This window comes from Sorghum bicolor, chromosome 2, assembly GCF_000003195.3.
Source record: "Sorghum bicolor cultivar BTx623 chromosome 2, Sorghum_bicolor_NCBIv3, whole genome shotgun sequence".
Lineage (NCBI taxonomy): Eukaryota > Viridiplantae > Streptophyta > Magnoliopsida > Poales > Poaceae > Sorghum > Sorghum bicolor.
The window spans coordinates 22,965,833-22,983,316 of NC_012871.2; positions in this window are offsets into that span (position 1 = coordinate 22,965,833).

The window sequence follows — 17,484 nt, forward strand, 5'->3', positions numbered from 1 at the left end:
TCAAAGGAATTAATGATTGATAGAAGGATCCTGATAACTTGTAGCCTTTTGACATTTGAATATCCTGAAATTAGTAATGTTGACAATATGGATTGGCCTGCAATCGGATGGATGGAGGGAGAGGGTACAGATCATTGTTTTAAAATTAGGTTGGTGAAATAATTCAAGACAGAGAGGAGAGAGGGAGCAATTCATTGTTTGAAAATTACTTCGATGAAATATTTCAATTTGAGGGAGGGTAGAAATCAGTTTTTTAAAATTATTTTGATGAAATAATTCAATTTTGGATGAATACCAACTGTGATTTGTTTTGGCTCTGCAGATTAGATTGCTAAAATGGGTTAATTATTACACAGTTGACGTTGATTAGTTAATTTTGACTGAAGCACGGTTAAATGCTTATTGATTTAATGTACAACACTGTGTGCTAACAAATTTCTCAAATGAAACTGTTTAGAGTTGTTCAATCTTTCACCAAACTGTGCTACATTACAACTAAAACCTCTACTCTGGCGCTTTTTTGATCTTCTGTGGTGCATTCATTGGTGATTAACAGTTTTCAAGTTTATGGTGACATATTGGCATGTTTAAATTTTGTTTCAGCCATCAAAATGGACATTCAGCTCTTACAATATCCTAAAGACAGTTTTCAAGTTTATGGTGACATATTGGCATGTTTAAATTTTGTTTCAGCCATCAAAATGGACATTCAGCTCTTACAATATCCTAAAGACTGCTGAACAGGCACCAAGGTAAATTACTACTTTGTTGAGATTTCAAAAATATTAAATAATTTTTAGGTTTCCTGATCTTCGATATGACTTATAACTGTAAGATTACCAAACAAAAAAATGAAATGGAACAGCGTACTATCACTTTTGCGTAGAGAATAGGTGATGTTTTAGTTAACCCTATTTTTATATTAATATTATTAGTACTATCATTTTTTATCAATTTGTGTTCCGACAACGGAGCCGCCACGAAGCAGATGGCTGCACCACGTCAAATTCATTACTCACTGGGTGGCGCACGCTATGTGACAATATTTATTGTTTGCTGGATGAGGTACAAATTCATTACCCATGTCTATAAAATTTATCTAAACCGGACATCTTATAAAACAGTGTAGCGTCACTTATGAATAGACTCAGTACTTATATTCTGGATGAGGTACAAATTCATTACCCATGTCTATAAAATTTATCTAAACCGGGCATCTTATAAAACAGTGTAGCATCACTTATGAATAGACTCAGTAATTATATTCTGCACCGGCACCCAAGTACGCCCGCCTTCCCCGGCCATTCAGATTTAAGCTATGTTTTTGACGGTACCATTCAGATTTAAGCTGTTTTTGACAGTACCATTCAGATTTAAGCTATGTTTTTGACAGTACTATTCAGATTTACATACTGTTAAATAGGCAATTTTATTGACAAAATGTTGGTTCTATGACAGTTGAAAACATATATTTTGACATTGTGTCATTGGTACTATGACATTCTGGTTCCTTAAACGCACTATGTAATTTTTTTTTTTCAAATTGAATTCTTATAAGCTTGCTAATATTAATCTTACAATAATGCAGGATCGGGTATTACCTCACAGCGACTCCAGCAGCCCAGAAGCACAATCACTGGTTAAGTTGCTTCCCTAAACCCTCAAGAGTTAGAGCAGAGCCGCTTTGCCGCCGTGCCACCGCACGGTCGTGGAATAACGTTGCTAACAAAGCCTAACGCCAACACAGCCTAAATATGTTACATAGGATAGTACGTACCCGTACAAACAGATGGATAAAAATATGAGCTATCCCGTAGCAACGCACGGGCAAGCTATCTAGGATGAGTAATTACCTTGCTATGCCGCCGTGTCGGTGTTCATAACGTTCCCGCCGTACAGTCGTGTCGCTGGGCAGGACGCGGACGTCGCCGCGTCCGGGACGACGTGTCGCTGGGTACCCGCCGTGTAGTCGTCTGAATGGGTACCCGCCGCATTTCCTCGCTGATCTATCTTATTGGAGACATGGCACACCGGCGGCGCGCGGTGAGGAAAGAGGGCATGGGGCGGCGCGCGGCGAGGGAGAGTGCAGGAGAGGCGTGCGGCGAGGAACGAGTGCAGGGAGAGGCACGCGACCTGCGAGTGCGCCGGGGGAGATGGTGTCGGTGGAGATTGCCGGAGAGAAGAACGAAGGGGCTGGGAGATGGAGAAAGAGGGAGTCGCAGGCGAAGGGGCTGGGAGAGGAAGAAAGAGGGAGTCGCAGGTTTGGTAGTACAACAGAAATCACGGATTGTTACTATATTGGTTGGGTGGTAAAACATGAATAATATTTTGTATGGGTCCACAAATAGTGGCGTTTAGAGGGATACTTATCCAGGACGGCCCACCTAGAGTGGTATTTTTAGGGACATGACGTGGGGGCGCGGGCGCGCGATCGCAAAGCCGCGGATCGACGGAACGATTCGTTTGTCGCACCACGGGGAGGTCTTACTTTTATTCTTTTTAGTTGTAGAAGATTTGTATTCTCAATAATTGTTGGTCAAATTTTGTATGAGTTGACATTTCCGAGTACAGAATATGATTATCATTTTTGAAAAGGAAGGAGTACACGTACGGGAGTACACAGTCACATGGCAGGCGAGTGCATTTAGGTGTCTAGTACCTAAGGGCCAATTTTGCTTGTATATACTAGCCACAATTGCGTAGCTCTATTAGCATTTTGGCGTTGGATTTCAATTGCATAACAATTATGACGTGTTTGGTTTACCGGGTTTTGGTTCCATTCAACACGGTTCATGAGTTCATTCCGTAATTTTTTTAGGAACCAACAGGCTCTCCTTGTTAGAGCATCTCCAACCGTTACATTGAATGCGAACGAGCTCATGTCGTTACTAGTTCCCCAAAAATTTTGCAAAATTTTTTAGATTCCCTGTCACATCGAATCTTTAGACGTATGCATGGAGTATTAAATATAGATCAAAATAAAAACTAATTGCACAGTTTGGTCGAAATTGACGAGACGAATCTTTTAAGCCTAGTTAGTTCATAATTGGACAATATTTGTCAAATACAAACGAAAGTGCTACTATTTCTATTTTGCAAAAAAATTTGGAAGTAAACAAGGCCTTAAACCAAACGACAACGAAGTGTCGACGTAAGTTCGGATCATTCTTGGTCGATGCCGCAAGCCAAATGCGTTGTTAGATCTGTATGCACCTACAAATAAATCTATCTCACAGGGTTGCTACCAAACAACCCTAAGTGCACCATTTACCAAAAGGAAATCTGCAAGCGTGGCATATTTGTCCCCTTCTATCAACGAGTGTATTTGGTTAGTAGCCGAGTCTGACCATGGCTTCCTTGGGCCAGTTTTTGAGTGTTTGGTTACATAAATTAGGCTAGCTTCGAACGTCCAAATTGGCCGTTCAACTTGGGCCAGAGGGAATCCAGCCCTCATCCGCGCTCGAAGCCAACCCCCATTCCCCTCCGCCTCTGGCCGCAGGGCAGCCAAATCCGCCTCCAGGCTGCCCCGTCGCCGCCATGGCGCTCTCCAAGCCTCTCCTCTCTCGCCTCCTCCCCCTTCCACTCCACATCCCGCCGCAGGCTCGCTTCCTCTGCCTCGCCGCCGCCGCCACGATGGAGGTAGAGGAGGAGGCCGTGGGCTGTGCCAGCGCCACCGGCGGCGGCGCGGGGGGCAAGCGGGCGGTAGCGGTCACCGTGTCGCCCGCCGCTGGTGCGCCGTGGGCGCAGCAGCACCCGGCATCGCGGATCTACCGCGTCTCGCGGGCGTCGGGCGGCAAGGACCGCCACAGCAAGGTGTACACGGCGAAGGGCATCAGGGACCGCCGCGTCTGCCTCTCCGTCGCCACCGCCATCTAGTTCTACGACCTGCATGACCGCCTCAGGTACAACCAGCCTAGCAAGGCCATCGAGTTAGATGGTACATGCAACCAAACAAGTCCACCTTAGCTTGCTAAGGCCAAGCTTAGGCTAGTCTGACTTAGTTTGGCTAGCTAGGCTTGGATCGGAAACGAACCAAACACACTCTATATGATCCCTCTCGCCATCTGTCGTTCTTCTCTCTAAGGATATTTGTCTTATTTGGGTAAATTTAGATTACCATTTTCTGTATATATTTAGTTAAATTTAAAATTAGTTTAACTTCTTCATGAAGTAGAGTCGAGATGTATAGTCTTGTTTTGGGACGGAGCCGGCCGGGCAGGCGGGCAGCGGCGGCTGGTGCGGTGGTGGGGCGTTGGTCGCGGTACTTGTACGCGCGGCGCCTCGTGGCTCATGCATTCGTGCCAATGCATCTGGAGTTGCTCCGTTGCGCATGGTTTGCTGACGTACGCCTGCTTGCTTGTCGGTCCGGAAAGCCTTGCCGCTCTCTCTCTCTCTCTCTCTCTCTCTCGCGGCTGCGGATCCGGGGCCGTGCGGTGTCCCCGTCCCAGGGAGGCAGACGACTCGCCACACACACACATACAGTACGGCCGAACCAGTTGGTTCGTTGCACACCTCACCGCAGCAGAGCGGCGGCCCGTCTGCGTCCGTCTTTTCGATCAGCGCGGTGGACGACGACGGACAGTGGATGATGTGATCAGCGAGCTGAGGCGCCGTTAACAACCCAGACGGCACGCCGCAACTAATCATCCTAGCTAGTATTAGCAAAGCAACGAATGAAGATCGGGGGAGACGGTCGGTTCGTTCATTCGTCGCCGTCGTTCGGTTGTTAGTTTTGCATCTACTACTTGCTATATAGAAGTAGAGTATATATATACTTGTGTTCATCTGGTGCTCGGTCTCATTTCTCGCTTCTCTCCCACATTTGGAAAAAGTCGATGGCTGGTGAACCAACAACCGAAACCGTCAACCACGGGAGTTTGAACATCCCAATCCGCTTCGCTCTAGGTTTCGTAAAAGAGCAACACAGTTTATTTGTCCGTTGGGGTTTCTCTTTCTTTTTCTCTATTCGTTGCCAAACATAATACGCATATGCGCAGACGGACAACGGTCACAGTGCATGTGCACTCATCTAAAGATGCAATTAAGCCTCGTACACTCATTATATACTATATAAGACTCCTTCTATATATATATATATATATATATATATATATATATATATATATATATATATATATATATATATATATATATATAGAGAGAGAGAGAGAGAGAGTACTCTAAAGCTAGCTACACGAGAGCCAGCCTACTACCATCGGTTCCATCATCTGCGCTGCAAGTAAATGGTGGAAAATAAATGTTGTGCATGCATGCGACATGCACATGCTAGTATGGTAATTAGGATGTTGAGTTAGTACTTCATCTCCTTAATTTGCTCACGTTAATTTTGGCAACTATAGTTGGCCCTGCGGTGTGCATGAAAAGCTAACAAGGGAAGAGAACACGTAAGTGTACGTACATGCTCACATGCGAGGATTACGAGAGTATATATAATAGTAGAAAATATATCGTGGTTACTATAATTAGCACGCAAATGTTCAAGGCGCTCGCAAATGATCTTGTTACGATAATTATCACATGTTCTGGTTACTATAAATAGCGCAAACATAATAATTAGCAAGAGATTTATACGTTAAATATTTACGAGAATTTAATTTACATATCGTCAATGTTTACGAGAATTTTGTACACGTCAATGTTTACGAGAATTATATACTATATCTCGTATTTTGAAATTTATGAGAACTTGCACAAAGAATATTTACAAAAACTTATTACGACATAATTATTTACGAGAATTTTGAACTATGATCTCGGCTTCAGGGAGCACAGCAGCATTGGAGGCAGCCTAGGGATCTCAGCCACGACGTCCATCTCCCCAAACTCGCCGGCCACCTCCTCGCACAGCGCCGGCAGGCGCAGGAAGAAGGAGAGCGCTGCGGCGTTGTAGTTGAAGTACACGTGCTCACCGCCACCGTACCAGAGCTCCGCGTCAACATGAGGAGAGGCATCACTGCTCGATGTGGGGATGGTGGGGATGGGGACGCTCGGGGTGCTGTCTGAATGGGGCGAGACGCATCACCACCGAGGGCGTCGTTTGCCATGGGGAAGGAGCTGCTCGGAGGGAGAAGGGCTCGCCACCGTCGTCGAGGAAGGAGCAGTCTGGGGGTGTACGGTGAGCAACGCCGCTGCTAGGCGTGCCATCTGCGCGAGGCGAGGTCGCATGGCGGAAGGTTGTGTGCCGATGAGATGGGGAAGGGTGCCGCGGTTGGTAGGAGAGCGGGTGGTACCATTGTGTAGCTTTTACACTTACGTGGCTAAATGATCAATTAAATAGGCTAAACGAATGATGAAACGGAAACGGTGTACCATTGTGTAGCTTTTACACGACGTTTAAACGGTGTAAATGACCGTTTAGATGAAGTGCTTATTAGTTAATTGTGCAAACAATTTGTTACAGTAGATAGGAACAGTAAAAGTGAAAGGTATACTTTATTGACGAATAGTAAAAGGTATTTATACATACTCTCGATGGGGTAGTTCCACATGGAGCGAGGAGTCCCCACTCCCACGATCGGAGAGATGGTAGCCTGACGACGGCAACTACTATTAGCAGTTAGTAATTAGCCTTTAATTGATCACTAAGAATATAAGAATATTCTTAACACTCCTCTGATCAATTATCTTCTAGTAACTACAACGTTCATCATAATTATCGCCATTATGATCCTTCGAGAAACCCTGTGAGAAAACTTAGGAATGCCTTGATATATCAAGATAAAACTCCTCAAAACCTGATGGGAAAATAAAAGAGAAACACCATGATAATCATTATAACAATATCTTAAAATATCATCTCCAAAAAAACCCCTTATGGGAAAAACTAGATGATATGACATATATAAAATGTTGATATTGCCTCATTAAAAACTTTATATGAGAAAACTTTAAAATAAAACTCATACAAAGAAAAGAGTACAATATGATACTTATTTATCAAGAGATACCCCCTGATTTTTGCAAGTCCCTAAGTCTCATCATACCAATTCCAACATATTTGTGGAACATAGAATATGGTAGAGACTTAGTGAATAAATGTGCTAGATTATCACATGACTAATCTGCATAATCTTAATTTCTCCTATCTTTTGTAACTCATAGGGATAAAATAATTTTGGAGTAATATGCTTTGTTATGTTACTCTTGATATATCCTGACTCCATTTGTACAACACAACAACATTATCCTCGAAGATAATTGTTGGTGTATCAAGAGCACCAATTCCACATGATTTTAATATGTGGTCTACCATTCTGCGAAGCCATACACACTCACGTGATGCTTCATTTAATGCAATGATCTCATAATGGTTGGTGGAAGTAGACACTAATGTCTGCTTGGATGATTTCTAAGAAATTGTTGTTCCACCATTTAAAAATATAAAACTAGTTTGGGATTTACCATTATAGGGATCTGATAAGTTGCTAGCATCCGTATAACCCAATAAATTTTAATCTTAATTTTTTCTGTAAAATAATCCAAGATCTCTTGTACCATTAAGATACCTAAAATGGTCTTAACTCCAACCTAATGACGCTTGGTGGGAGTTGCACTGTGTCTTGCTAATAGATTAACTGCAAAAGCAATATCTGGCCGGGTACTATTAGCAAGATACATAAGTGCCCCAATAGCACTTAGATATGAATCTTCAGGTCCCAAAATCTTTTCACCTTCCACCCTAGGTCTGAAAGGATCTTTCTCTATATCCAAAGATCTTACAACCATGGGGGTCTTACATGGGTATGCTTTATCCATATTGAATTTCTCCAACATTTTCTAGATATAGGCAACTTGGTAAATAAAAATCCCAGATGAAAAATGCTCAAGTTGTAAACCTAATCAAAATTTGGTTTGACCCAAATCTTTCATTTCAAACTCCACTTCTAAATGATGATGTGCTTCATTAATGTCATGTTTGTTGCCAATGATATTTATATCATCAACATATACAGATACAATGCAAAAACCCTTTTGGGATTTCTTAATGTAGACACATGGACATTCATCATTATTTATGTATCCTTTATGTGTAAGGAATTTACTTAACCAATTGTACCACATTCGGCCTGATTGTTCTAAGCCATACAATGACTTCTGCAATTTAACACAAAACATGTTGTGGTTTGCCTCAGAATTTGGTATACTAATTCCATCAGGAACTTTCATGTATATCTCAGAATCCAATGACCCATATAAATATGCAGTCACTACGTCCATCAGCTGCATAGATAGACAATTTTGCAGTGTCAAAGATATTAAATATCAAATAGTTATGTCACTCATAACTAGAGAATATGTTTCATTCAAATTAACACCAGGTCTTTGCGTAAAACCCTATGCTACAAGCCTTGCTTTACATATCACCACTTTGTTGTTTGCATTCTGTTTCTGGACGAAAACCCATTTATATCCAACAGGATGGATATCGTGAGGTGTTGGCAATACGACCAAAAATACTTCTCTTTTTGAAAGCGAGGCTATCTCTATTTCTATTGCGTCCTTCCACTTATTCCAGTCCAAGCATTTTTTACACTCTACCATGGATTTTGGATCTGGATCATTTTGAAGGATTTCATCAATTTGTTCAGAGAAACAAATGTTGACAATTGTAGCTTTACGATCTTAGGACTCTCCAGTCTCCGGGCCGTAAATTGATCTTCCGTGAGAGGCTCTAAATACTTAATGATCGACGAAGATTTAAATCCCACATAGATCCCAAGTTTTCTGTGTGGTTTCATAGCTGTTCGCTGAGGTGGTGAGATGGGTACATATACAACGCACCCAAATTTACATAAATGAGAAATATTTGGAGGATCTTCACGTACTAATTATAAAGGGGAATTATCATGATATGCAGATGGTCGTAATTAGATTAGTTTAGCAGCATGCAGAATTGCGTGACCCCAACACTAAGTAGGCAACTTGCAGTTTATCAATATTGGTCTTGCAATGAGTTTAATTCTCTTTATTAAAGATTCAGCCAAACCATTTTGAGTGTGGACATATGGTATAGAATACTGAACGTGAATTCTCATTGCCAAACAATAATCATTAAATGCGTGGAATGAAAATTCAGCAGCATTGTCCATTCGAATTGTTTTGAATTCTATGTTCAGGATAATGTGATTTAGTGAAAGTATGGTTTTGTGTTGATAAAAGACACACATGAGACCATATTGTAGATACATCTATTAGTACCATGAAATACTTGAACGGTCCACATACAGGATGAATCGGTCCATAAATATATCCTTGAATTTGTTCAAGGAATTTTAGTGGTTCAGTTTTGATTTTAAGAGTTGATGGTCTTAAAATCAATTTTCATGTAGCACATGCAGTGCATAAAAAATCCAAAGATTATGGAAACTTCGCTTTATGCAAATTATGACCAAATGAGTTGCCTATAATTTTTCTCATGATTCTTATTCCAGGATGACTGAGTTTGTCATGCCATGTTTGGAAATCAACATTTTGAAAAATTATCTTGTATGCAACATGAGATATTGGTTTTATGTATGTATAGTACAATTTAGATTGGTGGGATATAATTTTCTCACCAACTTGTTTGCCAAATCCAGTAAGTTTAGTAAAAAGAATAAATTGTTCTTTGTTATCTACATGTGTTTCCACATGGAGACCATTTTTACGGATATCTGTATAGCTTAAAAGGGTACTAGTCGATTCATGAAACAATAATACATCCTCTACCGTTAATTGTGTACCCATAGGGAGAACAATAGTGGCTCTACCTGAACCAACTATTAGAGCATCACGTCCAGCGATGGTCATAACATTTTCTTCTCTTTTCTTAAGAGTCTGGAAATATTTCATCTCTCTAAGAATAGTGTTTGTGGTTCCACTATCTACAAGACATAATTCCTCCATTGGATTGACATCAGAAGACATCTATAGTAAAATAAGAATGCAATTAAATATAGAACATATAGAAATACATACACAACTTAATGTATTACATTACCAATATATGAGTATGACATTACAATACATATTGGTCCGCAATACTCATCTCACAAGCAAGTTTGCACAACTTAAGTCACATAGAGTTTGTACAACTTAATTTATTACAACACACTTGTATTTCTAATACAATAATTAGACAACAATGGATCAAGATTTTTAGGCAAAATCTCCAAACAAGTCATTTGAAGTAAACTCCATGATCATGTCATCCTTTCCTGGATGGTTCTCAACTTGGTAAGCATTGTTGTTCTTTGCTTCCACAATAGCCTTGCTTGAACAACCCACTTCCTTTGTGACCTCAGAAGCAAGATTGAAATGTGCTTCATATCTTGTTTCTTTTGCTTTGCCTTGCTTTGCTTCCTTTAAGGACTTTTGGTAATGTGCAACCAAGTGTTTAGTAGTACGTCAATCCTTAGCAAAATGTGAGTAAGTCCCACACCTATGACACTTATTGTCATCCTTGGACTTAGCCTCACCTTTTTGCTTGTTTTTAGCATTTGGATTTTGCTTTTTGTTGAATTTTTGTTTTTCAAGCTTATTTTTAGGACCTCTAGAAGTAGATCCTTTGAACTTTTTATTCTTAACATTATTCTGAACATTATGGACCTCAGGCAGAGGTGTTGCCCCAACTGGGCGCTTATGGTGATTCTTCATAAGAAGCTCATCATGTTCCTTAGCCTAGGTTAATGTATGAATAAGTTGAGAATAAACAGTATAGTTACTAGCCCGATATTGTTGTTGTAAGACTTGGTCAGCGGGGAGCATGGTAAATAGTCTTCACTATCTTATCAGCATCTGTTGGCTCTTTCTCACAAAATATTAACTTAGAGCAAATCTTATGAACAACAATATTGTAATCAGCAACAGACTTTAAGTCCTGCAAACACAAATGGTTCCACTCATGACTAGTCTCAGGTCATATAAGTTCCTTTTGCTATTCATAACGCTCTTTAAGAGCAAGCCATAATGTGCGAGGATTTTCCTCCATAATGTACTCTTGTTTAAGATCCTTATGAATATAGAACCTTAATAACATTAAGGCCCCATACTTCTTTTATTCATCTAGCACTACCCCTTCAGTGGATTTATTTATGTGTGCCAAAAGTCCACAGGATGCAAAGTTAATTTTGATATTCGATGCCGAAGTAGGGTAATTGTGACCATCTAAAGCAAGTTCATCAAACTCTTTAGCCATGGCCATAGCCTACAAAGTAGTACCATTTGATTTAATAAATTTGCTCATAGTAAATTATAATCATAATGGTAAACAAAATGTTGTAATAAAATGCAAATTAATTTAAATAACATAGCTCATCTTTGTTTAAGATAATACTAGGTAGACTAATGATCATATAAAACTCAAAATAACTCTCATTAATTTGTATATATGGTTAGATAATCTCAAATGTCATAGGACATAGAGTAGATCTTAATAGTAGGCAAATAATTTGTTGTCTTAGCACGGTCTCTGGGCCAAATTATCCAATCTTGAATTAAACGCAGCCAGTGCTAAGAACTCTACTACACCATATATAATTCAAATTAATGATTAAATCATGGTAATCACTATAATAGTGTCAGACATAAATGATCTTAGTCTTAATACTTTATTTTGAGGATAAACATTCTATAGGTAATCATCTAGTCCAAGAGACATGATGTAGACCTTTATAAAGTGTGAATAAATCACTAACATATGCACTGTATTTAGGCTAAATAATCAAAAGAAATTTAAACATAGCCAATGCCTTGGATTTTTTTCAATGTTCACCGCAAAATAATTAAGCTATGCATTGCTATAATCCAACAGTAATAAACTAATGAATAAAATCAAAGGGGGAGATGGAGTATGTGATATAATCATTGTAATGACATAATAAGTATGAAAGTGGACATGGAAGAACACAAACATACTAGCATTCTATATTAGAATCCGAAATTGCAAAAGTACAATGTAAACAAACACATTTGTACAAATACATAAAACATTAGAGGTCTAATTAAACCAAAATATAGACACTAACACTGATGATTACCAGTAATTAAACATAGTCTAACATAAGGATTAAATACTACACTGCAAAGAATTCAAATAAAATAACAAATAAACAGAAAAGATAACTTGGCTTCTGGGCAACGCAGAGAACTTCGGCCCATGTAGCACAACAGCGGCCAACGGTGGGGAGCAGGCCGTGGCCCATCACCAGCTAACGGTGGGGAAGCGTGGCGCAACCTGGGCTGCTGAAGTGGTCTAGGTGTGCCCATCCCCCTAGCTCCCCCTAGCCCGTATATAAGGTGGCCGGTTAGGGTTGAAACCCTAACCGCCACCATACCAGCCACTATGGCCGCCGGCGCTGCCGCCCAGGCTTCTTGCCGTCGGCGCCACCGCCCAGGCGCCTTGCCAATGCTGCCGCCTAGGGGAATCACCATCGGGTAGCAGCTGCATCTACCTAGGTAAGCCACCACTGAGCCACCACCGAAAAGCCACTGCCGGGAAACCGTTGTCGCGGCCCGCTGTCCTCGTCGCGTCCGTCCACCCTCAAGTCCTCTCCATCAGTGCCAAGGCACCAACGCAGAGAAGAGAGGAAGGGCCGGACCCCAACTAAGTCACCCACGACCAAGCCGGTGGCCAACAGCTCCCCTTCCCACTACGGTTGTGGTTTTAAGCAGAAGGGGGGCGCCCCTCCTAGGAGGAAGATGCGCAAATATCATTATGCTTGAACCGCCAGCATGCCCGTTCTCTAGTGCTTGAACACGACCGTTCACGCGCAGGCTGGCCTGCGCGCACGGACGGGCCGTGCGGCACCAAGATCTAGGTATGACAGATGGTAGGGCTCCTGGCCATGTTGGCGATGTTGACGGCCGGAGGGGTGGACGGTGGCGGTGGAGGCAGTGCAGCAAGGGCTGGGTCATGGATCTCGCCGCCATCCTAGGAGAAGAGGCGAAGCGGTGGTGCGGCCCGGCATGCTGCGATGGTCGTGAGGGGCCGAGGGGTCGACAGAGGCGGAGTCACGGTAGTAGTAGTTCCATTCGCCAATGGGGTCACGTCTGCGGCAGCTGACCTTATTGCCGCTGGAGTCGATGCTGCTAGAGCCACCCTCCGTGGAACCATGGACAGGGATGAAGGCCCGACGACTGGTGGCATGGTGGCCAGAGCCACTAGAACCCAGTTCGAGGGTCCTGCCGTGTCCGACCATGGGGGGTGGTATGGTGCCACCCCTGACCGGGACTCCAGGACGCAGGCACTCCAAATCATCGGTTGGGGTGGAACCGCCAGGGAGACCGACGCACGACGACCACGTCGCCGACGATGGCGAGGACCCAGCGCGGCTCCACCGACACCACCTGCACCATGGGTCTCACCGAGGAGATTTTGCAGTGCGCTCAACAGCGAGTCGTGGATGGTGTTGTTGTTGAACGGGACACCGATCCGATGAGCTCGGTAGAAGATCATGAAGACAAGTCGAAGAACAAGCTGCGCCGAAGCAACATACTGCATCGGAGGCATTGTACCTTGATCTTTCCCTTTCCTTCTCGACAAACTCTCCTTTTCTTCTTTGATGAACTACTCCTGACCTTCTCTTGGTAGAGCATTGATAACGTGTTACGGTAGATAGAAACAGTAAAAGTGAAAGGTGTACTTTATTGATGAATAGTAAAAGGTATTTATACATGTTTTTGATGGGGCAGTTCCAGATGGAGCGGGGAGTCCCCACTCCCACAATGTCTGGCTCCCACGATCGGAGAGACGAGAGCCTGATGACAACAACTACTATTAGCAGTTACTAATTAGCCTTTAATTGATTACTAAGAATATAAAAATATTCTTAACACAATTCATCCAATATTGATCTTGACTTGTTGTCCTACATGGTAGAAAGTACTTTTGGCTGATAAGTCATGGCAGAAGTACTATTGGTTGATTTATTGTGAAAGAAAAATACTGTTGAATAGTTGGCAGATTCGGGTGACAAGTATAAGCGAACAGGTTGGATGAATGTGATGTGTGCCTCTTTTAGAATAGAAAAAGAAGAGCCAACGCATTGTACTGTATAAGTAGATCATAGTTGTAGGAGGAGTAGTATATACAGTAGTATAAAAACACGCATGAGTGTACGTGTATCCAGCCATTCGAAATGAAGGCCAACGTGGCACCAACCAACCAACCGTACATAGCGAATCCCTAGAAGGAAGGAATGATTATCGCGCACGGCACTCGCAAGAATAATATTGCCCGGGTCCGGGTAACACAGAAGACACACGCTTTTTGTGGTCGAGGCTGCTGCCGCGTGGGGACATGATTTCCATTCAGGCCCCGGCCTTGTTTAGTTTCAAAAAAATTTGTAAAATTTTTCAGATTTCCCGTCACATCGAATCTTTAGACGCATGTATGAAGTATTAAATATAGACGAAAATAAAAACTAATTGCATAGTTTGGTCGGAATTGATGAGATGAATCTTTTGAGCCTAGTTAGTCTATGATTGAACAATATTTGTCACAAACAAACGAAAGTGCTACAGTACCTGTTTTGCAAAATTTTTTAGAACTAAACAAGGCCTTGCCACTCATTGGCGTCATTTGTCTGAGCATATGCATCATCATTCATCAAGCCTACTACTATACTATGCATGCATGCTCATGCTCCTTTTGTTTCGTTTGATGGACACCGCCGGCCGGCTAAACTGGTCTGACCAGTCGACATCAAGACCAACCACTTGTTGCACCCACGATCGATAGGGAGGTTATGCCATGCGTGAGCACTAGTAGTACCCCTGATAGCCTCTCGATTGGTTGGCATGGCACACAGTACCCTTGATTGACCGCTGTCTTTCTCCTAACTACAGTACATTACTAGTACTACATGCCAAACTATTCTTCTTCTGTGTTACGCCGGGGCGCTCTTTCATTTTGGCCCACTTTTGTTGGCTCCCTAAAAATGGAAAAAGGGATTATTTATACGCTCATTGATGCATTCAGGTTCTGTTGCTCTGATGCACACAATTGCCTTAAAAAAACACCGGAGCCGGCGGATTTTGGTGGAATAATTGGATTAGCCTTGAAACTGAGTCAAACTGCACAGCGAAATAGCGTGTCGTAGTGTGCCGCCGTTGTGACAACGAGTGGAAGCCAGGCTGTGGAGATCGCCTCCCCGCCAACCGACACCCTCCGGCGCCAGCGGCAGCGCCGAGGGCCCGACCGCCCAAAAAATCATTCAAATCCGGGACACGTCCCCGGTGAGAGCAGAGCTGCGGGAAATATCCCATTCCCATCCGCCGAGCACCACGCACGCGCCGAGTAGCTTCCTGGTCCGGCCGGAGTCCACGCCACACGACGACGAGTCACCCCTGGCAATGCCATTTCTTTCGACCAAAAAAAAAAAGAGCGACAAAGGAACTGCATGGAGTGAACGGCTTGATTGATTGATTGGGCGCCGCGGTGGCCCGTATCACCTTTCCTTTTGGCTTTCTTTGGCAAATCTCACGAGCTTTGGCCCCGTCCGTTTGGATGAGTTTTAAAGTTAATTTTTAACTAGCTATAAGACCTAAAGCTAATTATTAGCTAACTTAAATTGCCTCTATATATGTTGTGCACTGTTGTCTCCGTTAAGGAAAGTATTTAGATCTTAGTAAAGTGAATTAAACCCTCCTTGCATTTAGTGACCAAGGACGGTTGAATTAATTAGACCGGTGAGAAGAGCCGTATGTGCTTGCAAAAATGTGAAAATAGTGGTCCATATCTTAAAATACTTTGATTCTTAAAGATTTGTTTTCGGTTAGATGACTCTGATAAATGGATAGAAAGAGCATTAAATAGTTGATGCTGAAGCTGATTGCAAGTCTAGATACATTAATTATCCCCATTGCTTATATACACTACTACACATTTTATTTTGCGCAGTGTTTCACATAAGAGCTCCGAGACAGGCATTAGTTTTGCCCGCAACGGTTATTCAAGGCCAGCTGAAGCTGGCCATCCCACCGAACAACCGCCACGGTTAATAATTAACCGTGGCGGGCACTTGAAAGTAACCGCCACGATTAATATCTATTAACCCTTGTGAGCATTATAAGATAACTGTCACGGTTAATATTATTAACTGTGGCAGTTGCTTATAATGTACGTCACGTGGTGGTTACGTTACAATGCCGTCTCGATTAATAGTTACAAAAAAATAATTCATAACTTTTTCATATGAATTCGGATGAAGACAAACTTTATATAAAAATTGTAGCCCTCGACGAGATCTACAACTTTGTAGTTAAAAAGTTTATGAATTGAAACTATTAAGGGTCAAAAAAAACATATTATTTTAAGTGTGCAGATTTTGAAATTTAAAATTTAATTATCAAACAATCTCAGATGTTGACATGGTCTATACAAAAGTTATAGTTCTCGATAGAATCTACAATTTTATAGTTGAAAAGTTTTTAATTTGAATATGTTTAGAGTCTCAAACATGTGTTTGAAGGTTATAGATTTTAAAATTTACAATTTTGAATTCCTAAAAATCTCCAATGTTCACATAGTTAATACCAAAGTTCTAGTGGTCCACCTGATCTACATGTTTGATATTAACAAATTTTTGATTTAAAGTCACCTAGAGTCTTAAATATGTGTTTGAAATTCACATATTTTAAGGCTCAATTTTTTGAATTTTTTTAAACTATCTTCGATGGCGATACATCATATACTAAAGTTGTAGTATTTGACAAGATTTAAAACTTTGTAGTTAAAAGTTTTTTCATTTAAGTTTATTTAGTAGCCAAAGTACTTAATGTAAGATTACAAAATATTAATATTAAAAGATAGCATATTATATAAATACATAAGTAATTGTGTGGTGTACTGGTAGAAGATGATAGTGTTGAACGAGAGGTTTTAGGTTTGATTCTCCAGAGTCGTAAGTTTCTAGTTTTTGGGTTTTTTCGAACATTAATCGAGGCGGGCATTTTGAGGCAACCGCCACGGTTAATATGGATTTACCGTAGCGGTTGCCTTAGATCGCCCGCTATGGTAAATAGATTAACCGAGGCGGTTCTTAGAACCATCTCGGTTAAACCACGATTAATCGTGACCTTATGACTATAACGGTTGCAAAAACTACCACGGTAAATATAAAACATCCACCACAGTTAAGTTTTTCTATAGTAACGATAGCAAGGCCATAAATAGAACCAGGCACTCTCTCCCGGCAGTTTTATAAGGCGTAGTTAAATATAGCACGGTCACTCAAATTATAGATAGACCATTTATTTATTCTATATTATAAGTTTTATGATTATAAAATTATGATCATCGGATAATATATTTGACTATAAATTTAATCATATCAAATTTGTATTAAAATCGGTAAAAATTGTTCACCAAATTATTGGTCAAAGATTGCGAAATTTGAATTTTGTTTTCCATGTTGGCCTGACAAAGCTGCCGAAGGGAGTATTTGACTATTAGCCATGTTACAAGAGCTAAGTTATATAATA